Source organism: Suricata suricatta, chromosome 4, assembly GCF_006229205.1.
Source record: "Suricata suricatta isolate VVHF042 chromosome 4, meerkat_22Aug2017_6uvM2_HiC, whole genome shotgun sequence".
Classification (NCBI taxonomy): domain Eukaryota; kingdom Metazoa; phylum Chordata; class Mammalia; order Carnivora; family Herpestidae; genus Suricata; species Suricata suricatta.
Window position 1 is genome coordinate 69058997 of NC_043703.1, and position 25598 is coordinate 69084594.

Consider the following 25598-nt stretch of genomic DNA (forward strand, 5'->3'; position numbering starts at 1 on the left):
TATCGACTGGCTAAGTAATATTCTCAGGGGTGAATTGTTCATTCTGTGCATTTCCCAAGCCCTTTCATTTCTCCTCCCCCTGCCTTCTTGCTCCTGGTCTTTTGGTCATTTTGACGCTCATGGACCCTTGCTGTAGAGTGGGCAGCAGGAGTGGTGGGGACGGTCCTGGAAGAGACAGCTGCCGGTTGACCAGGGAGCTGGACCCAGGTACTGGAAAGTTCCTCAGTCCGTTCCCCGTCCTTGGAATAGGGGCCCTGCCTGCCCTGCCCACCTTTCCCGCCCCCAGAGGCTACCCCAGGGATGCCGTCTTGAGATAGTGAAGTGATGCTGAGAACATCAGCATGTGCCTGCACCCAGCTAAGGACTCTCGATAAAATGTTAAGGTTTATGGGTTCAGGTATCCAGCCATCTTGCCCAAGACAAACCTCGGAGGTAAGTCCTGTTTGCTTATTAAAACAGCCCCTACCTCTGTAGAGTCGGTCTCTCCCTGCCCTCTGGTTACACATCTCACCTGGGAAGATCCTGAACAGGTTCCAAACAAACAAGGGGTCATCCGATTCTCTTTAACTGATCCCACGCGAGCCTTGGTCAGACCCAAGCTCTTCTTAGGGACTCACCTTTCATTTGGCGATTATTATCTCAATTATCCATGAGATTTCTGTCCACTCAGAGCAGTCAGTCAGTCAGAATAAGCCAACCGCTGTACAAATAACCCCCAAATCTCAGAAGCATCCATCACTGCAGAGCCTGATAGTAATGTTCTGGATTGCACAGTCCTCCTCCAAAGAGTCACTCAAAGATCCTTGTCATGGGACAGTTCATCTTTGACACCCAGCCTCCCCATTCACCCCAAGCGTGGACACCTCGCCTTCTTGGTCAGCAGTGACACGGCTTACATGCAGAGGGACAGATGGTCCCATGATCCCACGGGGATGTGGGTCTGGCGTGGGGGACAGGAGATGGGACTCCTGGTGGGCAACCTCTCCCAGCACCAGCTCTCACACGGGGAACAGGAGGGTCCCTGTTACGTGGCTGCTTCTATCCTGGCGTTCACTCCTCAGCTCAGAGCACCCCCCACCCTCGAAAGTTCTTCCCAGGGCCCATCCCAGTAGCCACCGACCTGTAATTGGACACCCTGCACTAAAAGACTCTGAAATCAGTTCACTCATTTCAAAAATTTGCTTGTTCTAAAACTAAAGCTTCAGGGGCACCCGGGGAGCTCAGTCAGTTGGGTGTCTGACTCTCGGTCTCAGCTCAGGTCTTGTGGGGCTGCATACTGGGCCTGAAGCCTACTAAGATAGATAGATAGATGGATCAATCAATCAATCGATAGAGAGATAAATCAAGTTCAGAAAAGCAGAAACCTTGTCTGTTTTGTTCAATGTTATTTCCCCATAAAGTACTTGGCGTATCATAAGTACTGACTATTTGTGCAGTAAAAGCAAACAGAAAAGAATAAGAATGAAAGGTATTGTTTAGGGCAGTCTTAAACTTTCTTGGGGCACCTGGGGGGCTCAGTTGGTTGGGAGTCCAACTTCGACTCAGGTCATGATCTCACAGTTTGTGGGTTCGAGCCCCGCCTCGGGATCTGTGCTGACAGCTAGCTCAGAGCCCAGAGCCTCCTTCAGATTCTGTCTCCCTCTCTCTCTGCCCCTCCCCCGCTGGTGCTCTGTCTCTCTCTGTCTCTCAGAAAGAAATAAAAATAAAAATCAATAAAAACCAAACATTACTGGTGCAGTTATAGTCAAATTGGCAGATTTAAGTAAACATCATTTGTTAGGAAGAATGCACGTGCACCAATTTATTTGCGGGGACAGGGGGACAAAACCTCTCACAGTGCAGGGACATGTGCACCTGTGAAAGATCCTAAGCGAGCTGAGTTCTGAATCCAAAATCAGAAAGAAAGTTCAGGATGAAGTGACTATTTTTAGTCCTTAGAAGTAGCTCCCTGCTCCAGCTAACGTGAGAACCGGGGAGAACTTCACTGAGATGAGCCCTCTCTCACTCTAAACACGGCGACATGCCAGGGGGGACAAAGGCCTCTAAGGGGACGGGATTAATGAAATCTGAAATGAGAAGTAACACATAGAAATTTAGTTCGTTTAAGAAAAGCCTCCTTTGAAGGCCTTTGAGTATTTGGGGCCCTATCTGACGGAGCTCAGATTCTAAAGTGAAATCACATTGTGCATTCGATTATTTGATATCGTTTTTTAAAAATTTTTTAATGTTTTATTTTATTTTTGATACAGAGAGAGACAGAGCATGCATGAGAGGGGGAGGGGCAGAGAGAGAAGGAGACACAGAACCGGAAGCAGGCTCCAGGCTCTGAGCTAGCTGTCAGCACAGAGCCTGATGTGGGGCTCGAACCCACAAACGTCAGATCTGACCTGAGCCAAAGTCGGAGGCCCAACCGACTGAGCCACCCAGGCGCCCCTTCATATCATGTTTTAAAACAAATGTATAAAACAAAATTTAAAAACATGATTTTTTTTAATTGGGGAAAATCCATTCCAAAAATAAAGACTCCTCCTTTCTTCCCAGGCCTGCGCCCCACACTCTGCTGTCCACGCAGCCCCTCCCCACAGCCACTACCTTTCAGCTGACCTGCCCTTGGAACTGTCTTTACAACGGAGACTCTCCATCTGCCTGTAGAAATATTTTTGCAGAACTGGCCTTTGGTGCTCCTGATTGTGAGTGCGTATGCTTTACACAAAAAAATGTGTCGTAGAGAAGTTTCATATTGATGAAATTTGTATGACTCCGAGGCTTTTAAACTCACCAGAAGGGAATCCTTTGGGGCACCTGGGTGGCTCAGTCGGTTGAGCATCCGGCTTCGGCTCAGGTCATGCTCTCATGGTTTGTGGGTTCGAGCCCCTCGTTGGGCTCTGTGCTGACCGCTAGCTCAGAGCCTGGAGCCTGCTTCAGATTCTGTGTCTCCTTCTCTCTCTGACCCTCCCCTGCTCATGCTCTGTCTCTCTCTGTCTCTCAAAAATAAATAAAAACATTAAAAAAAATTTTTTTAAAAAGGAGGAGGGAATCCTTTAACAAAGCAGGGAACACTCCCTGTAACTGCTCCACTAAGTCCACACACAAGGCAGACGTGAGGTTGGGCTCCTGACGCCGACATGGGGCCTCCCCTTCCTGGGCGACTCTGGCTTTCCAGGCAGCCTGGCGGGGAGACAGTGTGCCTCAGGCTTCTCCTGCGTGTCCCTGTCCCCGAGGGGAACAGCGGCATTATTAATTCAGGCGCCGGCAGGAACGCGCTGGGGCTGGAGCAGGCTCCTGGCATGCAAGCTCCTGGAAGACAGAGCACCGAGGCAATCCAGAGAGCCGAAGCTCTGGGCCGAGCGAGGGGTCTGTGGGGGGAAGCCTCACCTGGTCTCCTTAACTCTGTGGCTGGACTCGGGCCCCCAGCCTCAAGGCCTCATGTGGCTGGCCTGGGTGGGCTGGCCTAAGGCATTCGGGCACAAAGTACTTTAAAGGAGGTACTTCAAGGGACGCCTGTGTGGTTCAGTCAGTTAAGTGTCTGACTTTTGATCTCAGCTCAGGTCATGATCTCACAGTTTGTGAATTCGAGCCCCGGGTCAGACTCTGTGCTCATGGCCTGAAGCCTGGTTGGGATTTTCTCTCCTTCTCTCTGCCCCTCCCCTGCTTGTGTTTTCTCTCTAAATAAATAAATAAATAAATAAATAAATAAATAAATAAACTTAAAAAAAAAAGAAGGCACTTTGAGTTCTGTGGATCGTGTTAGTCCAAAGACTTCACATATGTGCCACATCATTTTGAGCATCTTTCTGTGCCAGGAAAAACCCTTTACATGATTGCCTCACTTACACCTCACACATCTCTCGGAGGTAGGGTTAGTATCACTTTCTACTGTGTTGAGGAAACTGAGTCACAAAGAGGCAGGAAACCTAGGGAGATCACAGGACTAGCCAGAGGAGGGGCTAGGAATGTATCCAAAGCCATTTGACAGTAGTGTCTAAGTTCCTGACTACCAGCAAGCACAGAGCTAGCCCACAGAGGGATAAAAAACACAGACCCACACAACCTGAGTTCAAATTCCACCTCTGCTGTGTGATTTTAGCAGGTTGCCAAACTTCTCTGTGCATCAGTTACTTTAGGTGTAAACGGAATAACAATAGGATCTCTCGCATGGGGTGGGCGTGAACTAAATCATTTGCTACGTGTAGGTGCTTCTCTGTGCTGGGATAGAATAAGGGCCGTGTGTCTATTGTGAGCCCTACAAGGTCACCTCCTATTCCTGCCCAGTTCCGTGCTGCTGGCTCCTTTCTCTACCTGTTAATGAAGACACCAAGTCCCCTGCAAATTCAAGTCAACAGTTTCCGGGAGGGGGACCTTCTGGAGGAGGTCCTGGAAGATGTCACTTTGTAACTGCCTTCTCTTTCCCTCCAGCTGCACACTGTTCAGTGACGCCCACTTTCAAAGCCACTGCCTTGGAAGGTGCTGGAAGCCTCGCGCCTCCAGGGCTGGTGGGTGCCGTGGTCTCCCCAGACAATATGGGTCCCTGCCCCCACCCCTGCCAGATGGGCGGCTGGGCCCCCGCTCTCCAAGGCCGGGTAAGCCTTGCTCTCTGAGCCCTCACTGTGCCACAGCCATATGGGACCGAGCCGGGCAGCCTGCCTTCAGGCCTGTGCAGAGCACTTAAGGGAATTGGCTTCCAATTTTTTCTCACAGAATCCATGAGCTCATGGGAGGCTGGGCTGAGGGTCAGACCTGAGGCAGAAATTAGAATTAAGCCTCCGTTCCAAATGCTTGAAGCCCTGCAATTATCCCTTCCCTCTCCTCTCCCTCCCTTCCAGCCCTCCAGCCCTCACCCCTCCCCACTTCCCTCGAGTCAGGGGCTCTCAACCTGACTCCAAAGGCCCTTGGGATGCCTGAGAGGTCTGCCATCTGTGAAACTGAGCGTGTGTGCGCCCGCATGCACACATCCCCTGGGAAGCCTTCCACAGTTACTGTCCTGTTCCCAAAAGGGGTTTGTAATTCCCCTAAATGACAGGGACCCTGGCATTTATTCCATTGGAGAAGTCGATCCATTGGGCTGGGCTCAAAGTCCAGCAGGCAGCGGGGTAGCTGAGGCACTCCTGTGGGAGAGATGGGGGAGAAGCGGAACTGGGGTGCAGTGAGGCAGGAGGGAAACCTAACCAGGAGCTGCCCCCTGGGATTCAGAGCTCAGATCGGTAGCAGGGGTGCCCTGCGCTGGGCCCCTGGACCACAGCATTGCTCTCTCATGTTGGCCTCCGCAGTTCAGGTTTGAAAGCTGAGGTCTACCCTGAAGGAGCTGTCAGCCGGCCATGCTCATTGTGACTGGGGCCTGAGTCCTTTCTGGAAGGGGGTCCTGGCAGGGCAGCCCTGTGGCCACGATGTGCCCTGGGTGACCATCGCACACAGCATCTGGAGCGGCCTCCTCGGTCTGTCAGACCCGCCCAGGTAGATTCAAATCCAGGCGGCTGGCCCAGGCCACACCAGGGGCCTCTCCCCCTTGACCTAGTAACTAGGAGCCCCTGAACTTGACCTGAGGAAGAGAACTTAGGGGGATGCTGGGCAGGAGAAGCAAATTATAGACAAGGGAAGTCTTTATCTTATGAAAGGACTATATGCATGCTGGTTGTTTACAATTTGGGATATGTTTACTCATTGAAACGCTATTAGAAGTGGTTCCCCGGGCTCATCTGCAGAAATCTATTATATTCACAGCTATGTTTTAGTAATAGGAAGGGTCATTCTGAGGTTGGAGGCCAGAAAGACCCCCATTCCGAGCCCCTCTAAGCTGTCCAGGGAATCCTGCAGCCACGGGGGAAAAAGGAAAAAGCTGCCAGCCTCAGGGGGCAGAAGCAGTCTGAGGGAATCCAGGCAGCAAGGGCGTCCCAAGACTTGCACAGTGAAGGGACGGGGGTTGAGCAGGAGAGAGACAGAACCCAGGGATGCCGAGACCCCAGGGGTCCGCGGTAGGGGGTGAGGTTGTGCCTGCTCTTTACTAACCGGGCTCCTTGCCTGCAATCAGCCCATGCCTCTTCGAGATCACCCTCACGGAAAGGCTCAGCCAGGCTGGACCTAGTGAACGCGGCATCCAGCAAGCTCTTGGTTAACCTCTGCCATGCCGGGCTTCGCGTCCCAAAGCGCGAGGGGGACGGTCTGAAAGTGGCCACTAGAGGGCGCGTCCGCCCTTTTCTACTCCAGAAGTGCCCCTGGGTGATGAAACCCTTCGTTTCCATGGCCCTTTAATGAGAAGGCTGTTCCCAAAGTGCCCTCCTCCCAGGGAAAGAGCCTGCCTTCTATTAAAGGGAACCTATTATTTATCTTCTAACATGAAGACGCTTCCATACAGCATCAATTAAACACATCTAATGTGACCAGAGTGGGAAAACAGCTAACGGAAAGAAATGTAGAGTTGTTACCATTGTAGAACATCCAACCACCCCGTTTCGGTCTCCATGGTGCTTGGATTAGTTCTGGGATGGGTCTCAAGTTTGCCTATAGGCCATGGAGTCCTGTCCCCTCCCCCAAACAGGCTGAAGATGGGGGGGGGGGGTCCAGGTATGGTGTCCAGATACTCCAGACGGGTCAGGTGGTCTGGCTTCATACTAACTTTTCTTATTAGCTCCACATGGACACGCGTATTGTCAGGACCTTCCTTACAATGCGGGGATTGCAAAACTGGGCCACTGGTGATATTTTCTATACTGTCTACTAATGCGTAGAACAGATTCTGGAAGGTTCCATCGTCTGGACCAAAGTAGGTCAACAGTGAAGAAATACATTCCCAGAAAAAGTGAACTGAAATCTTAAGAGCCACAGTTCTAAATTCTGAACTGCTAGAAGGGTGGGTCAGACACAGGATTCGAGTGAGGTTGTGGCTCAGTACACTAACCAGAGGGTGGGAAAGGCCCTCAGGAGAAATGCCCCTCTTTCGTTGGTTCCAAAAATAGTGATTTCCTAAGCAGTTGATCTTTTATCTCCATTCTCATCCGTTTCCTTTTTTTGTTTACTCCTGGTGCCCAGCTTGTGGCCCTTTGGAAGGAAGTCTTTCAACCTGCTCCGTAAACTTTGTAGTTTTCCTCACCTCACTCCTGGCTCCGTGTTAGGTCTCCATTCTTTGTTTTTTTCTCTTGCTCTTGTTTTTAGTGTTTAAGCTTATATTTTGTGTCTCTTTTGTAAACTGCCTTAAATCCTTTGTGGAATAGAGCAAAAGGCAAATAAAACAACACACATCAGATACATTCTTTCTGTGTAATGACATCAGGCCAAGTTTGCGTGAATATTTGTTACCTGTAATCCTATGCAGGAAAGGAGAATGTTACAGTTCTCTGCCACACTGCCTGACTCCTGGTGACATTTTCCAATAACTTTCTACTTCCTAGCACCCTTAATTTGCTTAACCTGTGACTTGGACACCTCCAAGTTGTGTCTTCTAGACTTTTCTCTTTTGTATGCAGTCCGCAACCCTATTTTTCTGATTTTCTAATTTCAGAAAGTCTATTCTAAAGTCTCCGATGGCTGAAGCAACAGATTCATTTTTTTAAAATTTACATTGGTTTACAAATTTAAACTTTTTTTTTTCTCCGAAGACCTAAGTACTGCAAACCGGCAAGATCATTTCACCAGCCTGGCTGGTCACTTTGAAATACACTGAGAAATAAAGACAAGGTCGTAGCAGGTTGTTTCAAAAACTCGGATATCCCCAAAGCAATAGTCGTTTTTGCTGCTGTTGCTGTCACAAGTCTTGATGGCCTTTCTGAAGGCCTCTTTTGCTGAGTCTCAAAAGTTTGACCCCAAACTGGACACAGTAGGTGTTCAACACTATTTGTCAAATGAACAAATGAGTCAACGCAACGCAGCCAAGATTCCCGGGGCGGAAGGAACGAATTCCCGGGTCGGGTCTGGGTCGTTCCCATCACCCGGGTCCTCGAGTCGAATTGACTGACTTTTCAATGATGCGAGCACTTGCTGAACGGAGGCAGCTGTGGTTTTCTGCAGGAGAAGGCGGGGGGCCAGCAAGGGCTGCTCTTGAAAAGGGCGGCTCTGAAGGAGAAAGGCTTGCTGGACAACGAAAGCTTTGGGGAAAGGCCCGAAATCTCTGTTTTCTTATTTAATAAAATGAACCCCTCTTCTCTCTTCCACCACCCCTCTCCCTCAGCTATTAGCGACCAGTCATGAACCCCCCAGGTCCTGATCCCACAGCCCCTTCTTTCCTGAATGTTTGTCCTGAGAGACTTTTATTCTTATTTTGATTTTGATTTTTACCCTTTTCTGAGAGGTTTTTCATTTCTGAGGGTGTTAGTTCATTGGCCAGGCCTGAACCTTTAAAGAGAACAGAGAAGGTAATTAGTCTGTGGGTTCGGGCAGGCCCAATCACTGACTTCTCTCATTCGGGTCTAAAAGGTGGACTTAACCGAAGACACACGTTGTTACTGAAAAAAATTCATGTATGTTAGAAAATTTCACCAGTTGGTATTTTTTCAGCTCCGCAGATGCGTCTTGTTCTCTCTGGCTCTTGCTTCTTTTGGTTTTTCTTCGACTCCTTTTTTTAGGACTTTGAAACCTCCCAGTGTTGTGGGGCCAGGCTTTGCAAGAAGCAGACCGTGTTGGTGAGGGGCCTCTCTCAGGAAGCTGGAAACATTTACTTCCCTAACCAGCTTCCTTCCCTGCCAAGGAATCCACGGGCCTGGGGAAATGCTTTCCCTGCTATGTTTACAAAGCACTAAAATTTCGAAGTCATTAATTTCCTTCATAAAGAAAGGGCCTAATGGAGTTTTCTATTAGTCACTGAGATAGCAGTTAAAACCCCCAAAGAGCCAGAAAGCAATAAGGAGCCTAAATTGAAGGGGGTGTGAGGTGGGGGGTGTGAGGGGTCAGCAAAATCAGTTCTCCTTTTTCACCCTCAGATTTCTCCGGTTGTAAAGGGAAATATTTTGAATATTTTAATCACTACCTCACACATTTGTTTATTTTGTTTTCCTTTTCAGAACATTGGGACGTGCTGTGTAGGCACAGACCTCTTCCCCCTCCCTGCGTGTGTTTCTCAAAGGAAGCCTCTTTGTCCTGAGCGGAGCACCCAGTATGGGGAAGGGAGGAGGGGGAGGCCCAGGGGCTCGGCCCCCAGGAGCATCAGAGGTTCTGGCCGGTGTGCCCAGAGGGCTGGGCAGAAAGGCTCCATGCTCAAATTTCTCCTGGAATCCAGGCTTCCAGGGAGATCATTAACCCTTCAGGGCCTTAGCCCTGCAGAGACCCCCTCCTGCTCTGAGCCCCTGCTTGTCCACCTCTGGGCAAGCCCAGGCCACCCACTCTGGGTTCTGGGGGAAGGGCAGAGGACACTATTCTCCATCAGGACACTGTTCCCTGCACAGCCCTGTGCCCAAGGTCTTTACGGTGATGAGTTCCCAGAAGATTCCTATGGGCTTCAGCATAGATTCATTGTGTCGTGAAGGTCCTGAGACTCCAAATGGCTCTGAGAAGTGTCACTGTGGCCAGAGAACCCAATGGAAGCAATGTCGGCAGGGAAAACACGGGTTTTCAAAACATGGCCTGCAGACGTTCGCATCAAAATCGCCGGCAAAGCTCATTGCACAGACAGACGCTACCCCCGCCCCCCGCTCCCACCAGCAGCACTGCCCCCGACAAGCCCAGAATTTCTCAGGAAGGCAGGGTTCAGCAGGACACGCCAGAAAGGGTTCCTGCACCTGCTACTGACCCCTGACGCACGCAGGCCTCCCGGCCTCCCGTGATGGTCCCAGGATGCTTTCTGTCCAGGCACAGAAATACTGGGTTCCCACGAGAGGGGGCACTCATGGAGTCTACAGGGGACCCCAAGCCATGTTCTCCCCATGAAACAGTCAGCAGGCAGTGCGGCCAACCTTCTGGATTCCGAATCTTCTGATGTGCCCTGGTGTTTTTACCTCACTGCTCCTGGGTAGAATCCAAGAGAGAATTAGAGTCTCACCATAAAGCGCTCAAGAGTGTGGATTTCAGTTACCCTGGAGATGGCCTTTGTCCCTGGGGCCGCCTGTCTGGCATGTGGGCCTGACCCGATCCTATTCACTTTCCTAGAGAGACACTGTGTGAGCCACATTCGGTGGAAGAAATGTAGACAGCCACTGGCATCGGGGCCGCCTTTAGCAAAAGAATTCCCAGCATCTGGGCATCAGATGAAGCCGGGGCATGTGGGCCACTCTGGCACCCACCTGGGACCCACTTCCTCAAGAGGCTTTCAAAGATGCTAGGATATTCTCCTTGTGTTAGTCTTTCCTCCATGCCAAGCCTTTAGAGGCAATAATAGATATTCGATCTTGGGTACATTACTCCCCTCCTCTGAGCCACAGATAGCCTTACCTGTAAAACAGAAAAAATAATAGTCATGATATTTCTGCGGCATCAAGGAGCTGGCACCTCAGCGTGTCTGCTTCTCCCCCGCCTGCCCATAACATTCTTGCCGGGCATCCACACCAGGAACTTAGGTTAGTGTCTGGACACTCAGAGAAATAGGGTCGGGAACCACTCCAACTGGCTAAGTTTGACAAGTGATCTCATGCCTGATATTTGTTCCTGATCTTGAGTGGAGGTAATTGTCGTTGATTTTCAGTGCCACAGGTTGCGCAGTCTGTTGATGAGACTCCCATCAAGACGTCTGCTCCACCAAGCTGGGCTCGGCTGACGCCAGGGCTGTCTTGCTTCTCAGATTTGCTTCGAGCCCCGCCGTGCTGGGTGGCTCTGAGCATGGTAGCTATTGAAGCACACGTCTTGTATGACTGTCATAGATCTGGGTGTGCCAGGAGCCACCGAGCCACATGCTGGCACCTGTCTAAGTGTCCCAGCTTCGAGAGACAGTGTTGGTGCCAATAAAGGGAGTCTGTTGGCTACCGGTGGCTGGTAAGTAGCAGAACTCTGCAGTCTGTTCATTGTCTTAGAAACAAATTCTTGCATTGGGAGGAAGAGAAAGTAACTGTAATTAAAGCTTTCCTTGGGCAGAGTTTCCCAGAGAAGGGAATTGGCACATTTCTTGTGCCCATTCAGCTCCAGCCTCTAGGAGCTTCTTATACGTTGAATGTTTTAATCCTTACAACAACCAGAGAAGGGACTATGGTGTCACCCAGAAACAAGAGGCTCAGAGAGGTTAACGAATCTCCTCAGAGTCTTACAGCGACTCGGTGTCAAACCAGGGGATGAAGCCAGAGTCGGGAACTGTAACAATGAAAAAAGGGAACCAATGTTGCTCTTTGTAACCCTGAAGCTTTGCCAGGAGCATGCTCTCAGAGACTGGGCATCCCTGAGACCAGGGAGAAGGCTCCTCTCTACAGGGAATGCCTCCCAGCTTCCCTACGAGGTTGATGTAACCTTCCTGATGCTTCATGGATGCCCACTGGGAAAATAGGCTCTGTCCTATCTCACAACATATATTAAGACTCAAGGGAATGGGAAGACGTCAGAGACAAAAGAAAATAGATGCAGGACCGAGGTGCTGTGCTACCTGCAGTGAACAGAAGACAGGAAACCACATCATGAGAGAGAGGGAAGTCACTCCACCTTCATCTTCAAGTCCCGCCCGTTTACAGGCATTCTCCCTCGGCTCGTCCCACAGACCTCTGGATCCAACAGCCACAGCAGGCCCTTCTGCCTTCTGTTCCCTGGATGGCTGGCAGCCACGTTGACGTCCAGAAGTGCCTTCTCACACAGGCCGGAGCCTCGGGCCTTTAGACACAACCAGACTTGTGCTGCCTGCTTCTCCCCGGGTTCCTACGCCTTACAGGCAGCATCATAATTGCACGTGTAAACACTCGTCCCTTCTGTGAACGGTGAGCTCTTCCGAATCTCCTGTGCCCACCTGTGGTCCCGCAGAATGCTGTCCAAGGTTGGCACACGGAAGGCACACTACCAGTGCTAAATGGCAGACTGAATGGCCTGGGAATAGAAACTTTGTGTCTCCAATCCATGTTCCCAGATGGGACCACCTGTCCGGTCACTGTTTCACTGCAGCCTGAATGCGAGACTTCTTCATTCGGAGCTGGTCAGGACGACCTTGTTCCCTCAGAAACACCGCCTCATGGAGAGCCCTGAGGAGATAATACAGTGGTCGGATGTCACAGGATCATTGAAAACGAGAGGAAGAGGGCCTCTAGAATCCGAAGACAATAAGCAACGCTGGAAAACTGTATTTTTTAAATTTCCGAGCAAGTGTTTCAGTAGATACTGGGACAATTCATTTCACTTTTTAAGAGTCACTTCAGTAACACAAGCGTCCACTGAGCACCTCCCACGTGCTTGATGCTAAGGGGGGACTAAGATCTTCCACAGAGGAAGTGCTTTACGGCCGTCAGCACATGTCCCAGAATGCCTGTTTCCTGGCGTCTTTACTAGTGGGCAGAAGGCTGGCGTTGGGAGATGCCCTGGTCCTAACGCCTGCAGGGTGTGGCCTCACATGGTAAAAGGGACCTTGTGGATGTGATTCAGTGAAGCGTCCCGAGACAAGGAGGTCATCTTGGCTTATCTGGGTGGACCCAGTGTTGTCGCCAGGTCCTCACAAGGGGGAGAGAGGAGGGTCAGCGTCAGTCGTAGGGATGGGACAAGGGAAGCCGATGTCTGGGTGGCCGGAGCAATGTGGCCAGGAACTGAGGAGTGCGGGCTACTTCTCCAGAAATGGAGAAAGGCAAGGAAAGGATTCTTTCCCAGAACATCCAGAAGGAAGGTAGGCTTGCAGACACGTCCATTTTAGACTGTTAGGTCTATGGTCATTTATTACATGCATCTTAACAACGGAGATAAGGATAGTCCTTGCCTCGTGGGCTCTGCTGTAAGATGATAGGAGACAAAGGTCCAGAACAGCACCAAGCATGTGGCCGTTCGGTCAGCTGTCATTATCACAGCAATAATACTTTACTGTACTTTATTTGGGGGAGCTCATGCTGTGGGGTAGGCAGGCCCACTTCACAGTCATAACATGAACCTGTATGAAGTCCTTGCCAATAACCCTGGGGACCGGAGATGAACTGAATGACCTTTCGGACCTTCAAGCGCTCCTGGCAGGCAGGGAAGGCAAACATCTTAACAAAAAAGGCCGGCGCGGGGTGACGAGACTCAGTTAGGGGTATGCCCCGGACTGGGAGGCCAGAGGGAGGGTCTCTGGTGGGAAGCAGGAGTGACTGAGGGGAAGGGGGTCCCTCTAATGAAGAAAGCCATGAGCTAAGAACGCAGATGGCAGAGGGCAGCAGGCAGCGAAGGGAGGTGCGGAGGGAGCCGAGGGACCCGCGCACGGAGGCAGCCTTCTAGAGAAGAGGAATTGGACAGCGGCCCGAGATCCCACAACTGAGACTCCAACCCAGAACTTCTGCTCTGGCCCTGTCTGCTGCCCCGGGGATTCTCTGAATGCACAAGACATAGCTGCTGGCAGGCCTCAAGGACGGCATGGTTTGCCCAGAGACACCTGGATATAGGATAAGGACACCATTTAAAAACAACCATTTAAAAAATATATATTTTAGTGTTTTATTTTTGAGAGAGAGTGTGAGCAGGGGAGGGTCAGAGAGAGAGGGAGACATAGAATCTGAGGTAGCCCGACGCGGGGCTCAAACCCACGAACTGTCAGATCATGATCTGAGCTGAACGAAGCTGGATGCTCAATGGACTGAGCCACCCAGGCGCCCCAAAATCAACCATTTTTGAGGGAGTTCAAAAACAAAATGGTGGGGAAATTCCACCAGGAAGCTGTAAAAGAACCAGATTTGGGAAGATTTAAAGAGGGAAGAAGATGACTTGGACCGTACAGGTGGGTAAGAGGTGGACAGTTGGGGGCGGGGGTAACAGGAGATGCTCCTCAGCGTCTTGGAGGCCAGTCAGCTCCAGGCACCCGGAAGGTAGGGGTGTCAGGCTCGCTGGAGAACGTCATGTGGGGGCCCTGAGAGCTGGACCCAGTTAGCACTTTATTCAGAGCGTGTTTGGGGAGTCTGCTAACGGCTCCTTGAGTAATAGGACGAGATCAGCACGTTAGATGTACCAACGGGTCTGTCTCTAAGATGGGGATTACCTTTATGTCTCCAGCATGATACATGCTCCAGTTATTTGATCTAAACCGAGATTTGTAGGATGGATTGGAAAGCCTGGGGGATATCTGCTTTCTGATCTAAATCTTACTGGCCTGTGCCTCATTAGGGTGGAGGCTAATGGTCACCAAAGCCCACCAAGACCACAGTCCCTAGTATTCGCAAAAGTATTACAGTCATACCAGATTTCACTTTCCTCATTGCCTTTAACCTTTCTTAGTAAACACTAAATGTTTCACTAGGTGCAGATTGAAGTAACACTTTTTAGCTCCTATTTAATATCTGAATACTGACTATTTATAACTGAGTATAACTGACTATTGACTCAGTTATAAAACAGGAACTGAAAATGTGATTTCAGTGCCAGATTCTGAGGGTAAGACGCAAAGCCTTCTGGGTCTTCCAAGCCTTAGCACGGTGTGATTCCTGCCTACGCCAGCCCCGCACGCGGGGGGTTGCTGAATGAAATGGGCCCTCGGCTGCCAAAATGTGCCAAAAAATTGTGCACCAGAAAGAATAGTAATAATATGACATGGAGAATGCTAAGAAACTGCCGGCGAGTATAATAGCAAGGAACGCAATTTGAACTTGGGTGAAACGAGGCACACTTCGATTTATGTAATCAAACAATGGCAAGGCACCCTAGCGTTGGAAACTGCAGAAGCAGGGACTCAAGTTCAGACAGGATCTTCCGGCCCCTTTTGCCACATTCTTCTCCCTGCATGTTAGTTTCATTCTCACCCAAAGGTAGTGGATCTTTTCCTCCAGGACATGGGGGACATGATCACCAGCAGCTTCCAGCCTCTTCTTCTCTCCCTCCCAATAAGGAACCCCTCTCCTCCACCAGCTGCAGTGCCGATAAATCTCAGGGAGGGACAGTCTCCAATGTTCTCTCCTCAAGGGGACTGAGGCCAGGGAGGCAGAGTCACAGAAAGGGATGACAGCCCCGTTGTCATGGTGTCCACATGGCTGGAGTCAGGGGACAAAGTTGCCAGTTTCAGCAAAGAAGGGCTTGGGCAGCAAGAAACTAAGGAACTGTTCCGGGCCAGCAAGCGAACCTCAGGATTCCCACAGCAGCTGTGGCAAAGCTTGGCCGGGGAGGGTTCTGCTCCCCTCTGGGCATCCAAGCCTGTGTTCCCAGCTTATCCCGTCTGGCCTCTGATTATGTGCCTCTGAGTCCTGACAAAGCCAGGAGACCTCACTTTTCCCTCCACCTGGAGTCAGTCTCAGCTCTCTCCCCACCTTCCCCCTGCGTGGGGTCTTCTGAAGTTCCCAGTGCCTGCAATTCAACTTTGGGGGCACCTGGGTGGCTCAGTCAGCTAAGCATCCGATGTTGGTTCAGGTCATGATCTCACAGCTCAGATTCTGTGTCTCCGTCTTTCTCTGCCTCTTCCCCATTCACACTCTATCTCTCTCTCTTTCAAAAATAAATAAATGCTAAATAAACCAATTCAGGGGGCACCTGAGTGGCTCCGTTGGTTAAGCATCTGACTTTCGCTTAGGTCACGATCTCACAGTTGGCGGGTTCGAGCCCCACATTGGGCTCTGTGCTGACAGCTCAGAGCCTGGAGCCTGCCTGTCTCTCTCTCTCTGCCCCTCCCCAACCCTCCAACTTGTGTGCATACTCTCTCTCTTTCTATCTCAAAAATAAATAAATAAACATTTTTAAAAACTCAGCTTTGCCATCAAGTTAACATTGCATCAGGCAGGTGCAACAATGAGAGAGACATATCCATTCTTATCAAAAACTCGTGAGAACCTACAGCTTACAAATGGAAGACGTGGGTGAACTCAGATTAGGTTGCACTCAATTGTTCATCAGAAGTTGGCAGACACCTCCCCAATGACTACGAATTTTACATACACGGCAAAAGGTGACTGATCAGGTCATGGGTCATTGCCCTGACAGGTGGTTAAACCTTAACCGTGGGCGATCTCGCTTGATGCGGGAAAGGCCTTGTGGCCGGAAAACGTTGACTTAATTTAGGAGGGTACAACGGTATCTGCACAAACTGCATTCTGCTATTGATATGACCAGAGCTTAGCTCGTTAAAATTGTTTCACATCCTCTGGCGCCGTTGATCCCGAGTTGACCCCAGATTCCTGAGCATCAAGAGCTAGCCATGACTTCTTCATCGCTGGCCCCCACGGACCATGAGGGCTTTTCTGCGCATGCGCCATCTGCTGTGCTTCAGTGGCCTCAGCCTCGAAGGCCACCCTCTAACTGTGATTCAGCCAAGCCGGCAGCCAGCAGCCCAGCTTCCTTGAGGTCTCAGCAACAACAGAACCTGCCTGTAGCTAAAGTGTGTGTGTGTGTGTGTGTGTGTGTGTGTGTGTGTGTGTATTTTTCCCCCCTTAAGTGAGGCTCTTTAAAACAGAAGCCTTCTTTTTCTGGTTATCTGGCCAATAGAAATTCCATCCATCCTTGATTGTCAGCAAGCTGACTGCGAGTACCTGGGTGAGTTATAACTTAAACGCCGAAAGTGGGTTCATTGCACTCAGAGACAGACTCCGTCCCTTGGCGCCCGGGGTGCACCCTGGGCCTTAGCTGGCTGGCTTGGAAAGTCTCCGATGGGTGAATGGGAGAGGGGCTGAGCAGAGAGCATCCACTTCCCCTGTCCTCGCGTATCACCCTGATGTGCACAGGAGAGTGGGTTAATGCGCTGAGGAACCCCACCCCCCCGCCGTGTGTAAGACCAGCCCAGTCAGCTCTGTTTGATCAGGCTGGGGTTTAGGAAGCCGCATTCCATGTGGGGCTTCAAGCAACAATCTGGCCTGAAGGAGACTGCATTTAAGCCCTGCACTAAAACAACAGAGCCTCGAGGCCGGTGGTTTATTGGGTGTTTCTCGTTAAGATGCAGAGCCCCAAGCCTCCCTGCCGAATTCCTGGCACAGTAACAGCACATGTTTATCTGGTCACATTGGCACTTGGGGATATCCAGAAAAGGGGCCTGTGTGCCTTTCCCAGCACTGAGCCCGCTCTGCCTCCGAAATCAAAGCTGTGTGGTCGGAGTCAGATAGGAGACGCAGCAGTGCTGAGCCTGGAGTGGCATTAAAGACTCCGAATGGAATGGGCCCTCAGCTGCCGAAAAAAGTGTGCTTTTTCTTACACCACAAACCTGGAATGTGCCCTCTGATGATGATTACAGGCCAAATCAACGCTCAAGTGATGGAAAGCAGGCCCACACTCTGCTCACGGCGTCCAGGCGGGGACAGCTGCAGCCTCATGGAATCCAGAAGTCCTACCCCGCTCGCTAGCAGGTCCTCGGGGGAGGGGGCACCCAGCCGCGGTTCCGAGGGGCTCCTTGCCCAGTGCAGGGGCTTGGCAGGTGTGCACCAGAGTCAGCCCCATCCCACACGTGGTCTCCTTGCTCCGGTGACAGGAAGGGGCTATGGTACTGGGGTTAACTCATCTGGACGGAGCTCTTCCCAGACCTCCTGTGCAGCTCAAACCAAGGCCTATCTGCCTGCAAATCTCTCATTACCACACGAACTACACCTGGAAATGCAGGTAAAGTTTGCTGTTTTTGCACTTGGTGGAAATGATGCTTCTATTTGATACATAATGAACCCCCATGATAACGCACTCACAACAACATAAGATCCGATGAATAGACAGAGAAGGTGATGGGTTCCTGCCCTCCACACCAACCTCCCCTGGCCATTCCACCTAACTCATTATAACTTAAGAGCACATTTTATGGGACTGAGTTCCGGGGGCCCTACTTAGGAATTTATTTGTTTAGTAATCCAAATCATGCGTAGAAAAATGCCATAGAGAAGGCCCTCCGCCTGCTGCCAGGGCCACTTTGTGAGATGAAGCCCAGGTGGGATGCTGCTGTCAAGGACATTTATACCTTAAGGAGCTTACATTTTATTTTATTTTATTTTATTTTATTTTATTTTATTTTATTTTTGGATTTTGGCACGGAGAAATAGAACATCTTTTACTGTTAGAGGCTAATATTTCACTAGTCCATGAATAAACATTTAAAAATGAGAGAATGGAGGGGCACCTGGGTGGCTCAGTCGGTTAAGCATTTGACTCCGATTCAAGGCATATCTCACAGCTCATGAGTTTGAGTCCCACGTGGGGCTCTTTGCTGACAGCTCAGAGCCTGGAGCCTGCTTCAGATTCTGTGTCTCCATCTTTTTCAGCCCCTTCCCTGTTCTTTCTTCATAATACGGTCAGTTCTGCTATGCTAGGCCACAGTTGCAGATTTGCCCACTTTCATTTGCCTTCACTGATGTCACTGTCGCTGTCACTACTGCTGTCACTAGTCAGTGAAGTTAGGTCTCCAAGGGCTTCTTTTTGTTCCTGGCTGATTGCAAAGTCAGCCATCACTTGCTGGGCGAGGCCTTCACAAACAGGCAAGCTGAAGGCACTGGCCAGCTTCACGATCTCAATGGCCTGTGCAGGGTTGTTGGATGCTTTTGTGCTGTCCATAAACTCATGTAGCAACTCATTTCCAGGGATCTTATTATGCTTCCTGAAAATCTCCAACATTTTCCAGGCTTCCTGGGTTCTCCCTGCCCTTAAAAAGAGGACAGCGATATAGTTCAGAGGGTTGGCTGGCCAATCGGGAGCAGTCTGTCTGGCATCCTGGCTCTCATAAGTAGACTTGATATCAGCAGCACAGTCAGCAAACGCCACCTGAAGCTCTGGTGGGTGCTGATCCCTCGCCATGAGCATCAGAATCTCTTCTTTCAGGTCATTGCGAAAAGTCTGACTACATTCTTTACTGTCTTTCCAAATCTGAGGAATCACTTCTAGCCGGTTGGCCACATCCAGTGCTTGGAGAAGATCAATCAAAGTTTGGGTACGGGGAAAGAATACTGACGGTATCAGGTCCTTATACCACTTCAAGGTGACATCAATTTGTTCCATTAGACAAAGCGAACTGAAGAACTTGGAATAATAGAAATTACGCTGGTGATCTGGGCCAATGAATTTCCAGTTGTCTCCAGTGTTTAAAATGCCATGTACTTGGTAAGCAAGTTCTAGATCTCTGAGAAATGAGCAAGCTCTCATGGCTGACTGAAAAAACATATCGTCATCTGGGTCCTGTGGGGAAAATCTCTTTCCTTTTATTTCATTCATAATATCATAGATTATGAAGGATGATCCTTTTGAAGAATTTTCATGTTGATAAAATAGCTGAATAATATAGTGATACGTTGCAAGCGAGGGTTCTATTCCAATGGCTTTCATTTCACGAAAGGTCTGTAAGGCCGACAATCTTCCAAATGATCGAAATCTTCGGAGGCATTTCAAAATAGTATTAAATGTCTGTAGATTTGTTTTCACCTTCTGGGCAGCCATTTCTTTCAGCAACTCCAGTATCTTATTCCACTTGTCCTCCAATTTCTCATTCATGCTCAATGCTGTTGCCTCAATCAATGCATTAAAGGTGTACACATCAGCATGGAGTCTGTTGTTTTGTAATTCAGTGTACAAGTTTAATGCCTGCCCAAAAGCTCGGTGCTTCACCAATTCTCGGATCATTGTGCAGTAGGAATATGAGTTTTTCTCTGGCATTAGAGCAAAGATTCTCTCAGCATTATTTTTTGCTCTCCACATGACTCCAGATTGGTGACCAGCCTTCTTAGATTTCTCATCATTTTCCTCTATGGCCTCTTCCAAATCTTCTGATTTTTCACTCTGCTGAAAATGATAATCAGCGGATGGCTCCTGGTCACCGTAATAACACAACAAATCCAAGAGACTATTAATTGTTTCCAGAGACACAGTGATTCCTGCTTGCAGGAGCTGATCAAACATGTCCACCGAAGCTCTGACTTTTTTGAGCTTAATTCTTTCCTTCAAGGCTGCTTCATTTACATCTTCGATCTGAGGTTCAAAGTACTCAGGTATTAAACACGGTATATGAGGTTCAGCTATGTCCTTCTGAAAATATTTGGGATGTGAATTAATAATAAACTTTGCTGCATTCTCCCCAGACTTCTTTGCCAATAAAAACGAACGAGATTCCACAGAGGATGTTGGTATGAGATAAGGATCATCCTGAAATGCATAAGGGGCAGCTGTGGAATCCCTATTCACTGTAGATGCAAGTGCTTGAAGAACAGCCACTTTATCCCAGGTTTTCTTCTTTGGAATGACCACTTCTTCAATCCCTGTTACATTAGCTCCTTCAGCCTTTGGGAGGGTTGCACTTCCAGAATAAAATCTGCAACTGGGGGATTGTCCACACAGAGCTGCCCGCCGGCCCTTCAGCGGCAGGCAAATCCTGCAGCGGACCCCGAGCCAGCGACCTGACGCTACCGCCGCCATCTTTAGCTTTTTTGGGTAGCATCGGAGCTTACATTTTAAATGCCATCTAACAGTGGTCCCCTAGGTAGAGGCTCAACAGGTAAAGGGGTACCTGTGGTCCTGGTAATGATGTTTAGTCCCTCAGAGAGCTGAAGGGCAGAAAGATGGATTAACAGAGAAGTCAGGGCAGAACATTTGTTCGGGTCCCCACAGGACAGCAGACCCAGACTTGCCCTTGTTAATAAGCTGCCTCCTCACACAGCTCTGCGGAGGGCATGTGCCTGATATTTAATGACCCACCATTTTGGATGGTATCTGAGGCAAAGGCACCAGGTCCAGCTGTTCGTTCCAGCGCCATCTTCCCCGTCACCATTGGTCCTGAGAGATGAAGCATTCTTGAGAGGTTGGAGACCTGCTCATCACTAATCTTGCTACCTGTCATTGTCAGTGACACTCTCAGGTGTCAAGGAGCTACAATTCCTGAACAAGAAAGAATAGTACCTTCTCAACAGCTTCAGCACAAATGATGACCTTGAAGAGGAGACATCCAAGAATGGAGGGGAGAGGAGGAAGGTACCAGTTTTCCACATTTAATATTACTCGGGCTTTTGGGGAAAGAAATCGGGTACAGGTAGACCTGGCTACACTCTTAAAGGAAGTTTGTGTCACTTCTTGGAGTCCTGGTCTCTTTAAAGGGGCAGAACTCTCCAGATGTGACTACAAGCCTGTTGTGGTCCTCCTTGGGTACCCCACAAGCAGACAAGTCAACAAAACCCACTCCTCACAAACACAGTTGTGTGAAACTCCCCTGCCCTCTGGTTCCACCCACAGGAAGTGCATTCCAAAATATACTAGAATATTCCAGAACTTCCCACAAATTCTGGAATATCCATGCTCTCTCACTAGGCCTACCCAGTTCTCTGCTCCAGAGCACTTGCAGGTTTTAGACTCTCCCACTGACAGGTTCATCCCCTACAGGAACTTAACAGGAATTTGGAGACTGATTGTACTTGGTGTCCATTAGCTCACTACTCAAATCTGTCTGCTACTCAGTATGTTCTCACTATGTTGCATTTCCTTTTTCTCTAATTAAAAAAAATTTTTTTTTCTGTTTCTTATTTATTTTTGAGAGACAGAGAGAGACAGCATGAGCAGGGGAGGGTCAGAGAGAGAGGGAGACACAGAATCTGAAACAGGCTCCAGGCTCTGAGTTAGCTGTCAGCACAGAGCCCGACGCGGGGCTCGAACCCACGAACTGTGAGATCATGACCTGAGCCGGAGCCAGACACTTAACTGACTGAGCCACCCAGGTGGCCCCTTTTTCTCTAATTTTTAATCACAGTCCACAGTGGATGTGTGAGAGCCATGCCTGGGAGTTCTGTCAGCAATTGGTAGCAAATGAAGGGCTTCCGTGACCCCTAGAGGCAGTTACACGCTCCTCTTTTGTATCCTCAACCTTCAGTATAAAAGCTCAATACATTTGTTCACATAATATGGTGACTGTTGATATGCCTTCCCCTAGAAAATAACACCATTCCTGAGCACTTGCTAGGTGATGATGTTTAACGTATATTATTTCCATTCCCTTAGATAAGTATTCTTTTTTCCCCTATAACAGATGAGAAACTAATGTTCAGAAAGGTGCAGTAACTTGTCCAACATCACACAGAAAAAGATCGAGCAGAGAAATCAAGCCTCTGTTGGGCAGACCTGGCCCCAAAACCAACTTTGTCTCTGTAGCCTCACATACCAGTCAATGTCTTATAAACCTGAGGTCTGGACTCAGACTTTCCTCTCTGTCCTGACAGTGACCACTGGGACTGAGAAGTTTCGTGGCACGTGGTACTTATAGTAATAAAGCCAGGACTGTTGGTCATACAGGGAGTGTGGACACCTGGACTTTAAGGTAGGCCTCAGGTTGGAGAGCAGATGTGGAGAGTGGGGGTGGGGGGGTCGGGGAGCCAAGGGAAAGAATGTCCACTATGTACAAAGACGCCCCCTGCAGGACAAACACTGCCATGACAAGTCTTCCAGCTTTTCAGCCAGTTACAGCTTTAGACTCCAGGCTAAAACCACAGTCATGATCATTTGGATAGTGGAGATGGGTTTTGTCAGTGGGTAAGATTTGCCAAACATCTGAGAAGTATCCCCAAGTTTTTCTCCATTTTATATGAATTCAAGGAATCTAAAACTAGATACAATTTTTGAAAATATTCATGGATCCATTGGACTCATCCTCCTTGAATGCTCATCCTAGAGAAGACGTCTGAGCCCACATCACCCAAGGTCCTTAGGGTGCTCTGGATCCAATGCCTGCCAACAGCTCCCATGCCATTCCTCCCGGCACACGCGGTGCGCACGCAAACACACACACATGACCTGTACATGACCTCAGCGAAGGGTCTTTGCAGCTGCACTCCATACTTCTGCACATGCCATGGCCATGGCTTAGACCAAAGCTCTCTTCTCAGAGCCTTCCCGACTGCCTCTCCCTTGCCTGGGTCACACGGCACTGCCCTGCTCTGCCCTAGGTGTGTGTTTACTTCACCCCTGGAGGCTGGCACGCAAGGGCCTGTGACTGTGTCTTATTCCTGGGTTCTCAGCACCCACCGCAGTGTTTGCCAAGCAGATGATCACTAAATGTTTGTTTCACTGACACGGACACAGAGCTGCGTCGGGCACGCAGGTAAGGAACTAGCCCAGCTTGAAAGGCGTGCTGCTCCAGGTTGCAGCCCCAGGCAATTCCAGGCTTAGGAGCCCTAAGCTTGTAACAGGGCTTACTGTCAGCTTCTAACGAAGGCTACTCAGTTCCCGGCAGCTGTGCAGGCCACCCCATGGTTGCCATGGGAACCAGCCACTCACAAAGCCTATGGGGCTCCGAACTCCACTGGCTCCCTGCTGCAGAACCTTCTCAGATGCTACCGTGGGAACTGCCCAGGTGCAGGGGCTCTCTCCAGCCCACCCCTTAGAGTTGCCTTGGGCCGGGAGCTGGAGGCCCGACCTTGGCCGTGATCTCTGTACAGCTGCCTTTACGGAGAAATGCACTCAAAGTTGCAAAGTGTCAGTCAGTGAGCTGCTCGAACATAACCTGTGAGATAAAGTGGCTTCACTCCAGGCAGCTGGTCTGAGAAGGGTGAGAACCAAGAAGCAGGCAGCTGGGAAAACGGAAAAGGGATCAGATCTCCTTTATCCCCAGAATGGGGGTGGGAAGTCCAATACTGGCAAAGCGGGGGCTGGGGAGCACTGTCGGACCTGCCAGGAGTGGGTCCCAGCAGACATTTTACCAGCTGGCAATCCGTGGACTATTTCAAAGATGAGAAAACTGAGGCTCAGAGAAGTTAACTGAATCCGTGTTCGTGTCTTCTTCCTGGGGGCATGCTACCTGGCCATGTGGCTGTCCAAGGGACCCAAGAAGAAACGACGTGGGCCACTTCTGGGCTTGGTCAAATCTCCCACGGGCGCCTCCATGCTCTGGTCCTCTTACGGCCGGCTGGACTGATGACGACCCTGGGCAACCTTGGAAATGACCAGTGACCTGGTGAAGACCTGCAGAGCCTCTGCCAGTTCAAGTCCACGAATGACTGTGCCGAGTGGGTGGCCCCCCAAACCTCTACACCTGCCCAGAAGTATTTCTTGAGCAAAAAATAAACTAGTGTGATTACCCATGTTGAAGTCTGTTTGTTACAACAAGGAGCCTTCCCTAACTTCGAGGACAAGACAGTCCCGTCTGGCTTTCGGCTTCCCTGTTCCACGTCTCCCAGGTCAGGACTCGTTCCAGGACAACTGGTGGCATCCAAGATATATAGGCTCAGTTGGACAAGTCCAGAGATGCTCGGATCAGAGCTGTTTTGTTCACTGCAACAGCTGCTTCCTGTGTTCTGGAGGACTTCCAAGAAGCTGGCTCTGAGAGAGAGCACGAATCCTCCACATGACACATTCCCAGGGAGATTATGGATTTGCCGCCTGGTGTCTGATACTTGAAAGGTGTTCTTGTTGGATGGATGGACGGACAGACAGACGGATAGATGGATGGAAAATAGCTTCTACGATAGGGAGGAAGGAAAGAATGTCCTAAATATAGTGCTGGGAGTCTAACTGAGACATGGGAAGGTAGGTGAAGAGAGCTGGCCACTCCAGTGACAATACCCATTTGCAATCCTGCTGGGTTGAGGCGAGTGGGTGACCGGAGTTGGACAGGCCCAAAGAGGCAGCCAGCGTGTGGCATTAAGCGATCTCTCCTGCTGGAAATCCTTCAGACCCAACCCCAACCAGGGTTGGGCTTGCCACGTCAGCAAATAAAAGCACAGATGTCCAGTTAAGTTTGAATTTCAAATAAACAACTACTATCTGTCCCTATAAAGCTTGGGACATACTGATACTAAAAAAGTTCTTCCTATTTTAAAATTTTATATTCAAATTTAACTGGATGTCCTGTAATTTCATCTGGCAACCCAAAAGCAGGCTGCCCAATAAGTGATCTCGTAGGGACAAATGGAGGAGCGAGCCGACGTGGGCTGATCAAAGACCATCGCCTCAGGGACTTGGTCTCACTCAGGGCAGTTTGCCTCGTGTGAATAACCAGGAGACAGAAGACCTATAGCAATTCCATTTGGCCTCTTTCCTGCAATCTGAAAAGTATGCTAAGTATGGAAATGGTAGGTCTATAAATAGTGGTGTAAATTAGCACAGGAAAAAAAAAAAAAACATTGGCCTTCAGTCCATCAGATCCAGAAAAGAAATCCTTCCAAGCCAGTGACTGTGTATTAAATGTGAAACATACAACCTCATTCATAACAGAATTTATGGAACAGGAGTACAAGGGGCCTTTCTGTTTTTAACCTTCAGAAGACGTCTCTGGTTTTTTTTTTTCAAGATTCTTAAAAACAAATATCATTCACATATAGTTACTGTCATTGTCCAAAAGCTGATATTTAATAAATAGTCCACTGTCGGCCCAGAATTCTTGTCTGGTCTTTATTTAGACACTGTTATTCTCTCTCTTTAGATTCAACACAAGTTTAGCTTCTCTTAAGATTCCTAGGAGCCAGGGGAGAAAGTTCTAGAAGCAAAAGGAATCTAGCCTCACCCCCTGGCCCTCACACTGATCACATTACAAGTTTACAGTAAAATCTCTGAGAGGAAAAAAGGCAAGAGAGCGGATGGGGTAAGGCCATCACCATCGGGGCTGGGAGGTCTGGTCAGGACAGCGAGCACCACGTGCCGCTGGTGTCACGACACCCCACGTTAGTAACGAGATTCCGAGCGGCATCTAA

At 49.6% G+C, this 25598-nt stretch overlaps 2 long non-coding RNA genes and 1 pseudogene across 3 annotated transcripts in view; 1 reads left to right on the plus strand and 2 right to left on the minus strand.

The window, feature by feature from the left end:
* Positions 1–25598, minus strand: part of LOC115289589 — a 48560-nt gene that overhangs the window by 14719 nt on the left and 8243 nt on the right. The window contains exon 1 of one of the 2 annotated variants that reach the window (XR_003907698.1): positions 11486–11522. The exons of the other annotated variant lie outside the window; for it this stretch is intronic. This is a non-coding gene — a long non-coding RNA (uncharacterized LOC115289589). Of the gene's footprint in view, positions 1–11485; positions 11523–25598 lie in introns of those variants that run through there. 2 annotated transcript variants of the gene reach the window in all.
* LOC115289588 lies at positions 18264–20346 on the minus strand (annotated as a pseudogene).
* Positions 23207–23990, plus strand: LOC115289590. Its single transcript, XR_003907700.1, has 2 exons — positions 23207–23458; positions 23729–23990. It is a non-coding gene; the product is annotated as an uncharacterized LOC115289590 (long non-coding RNA).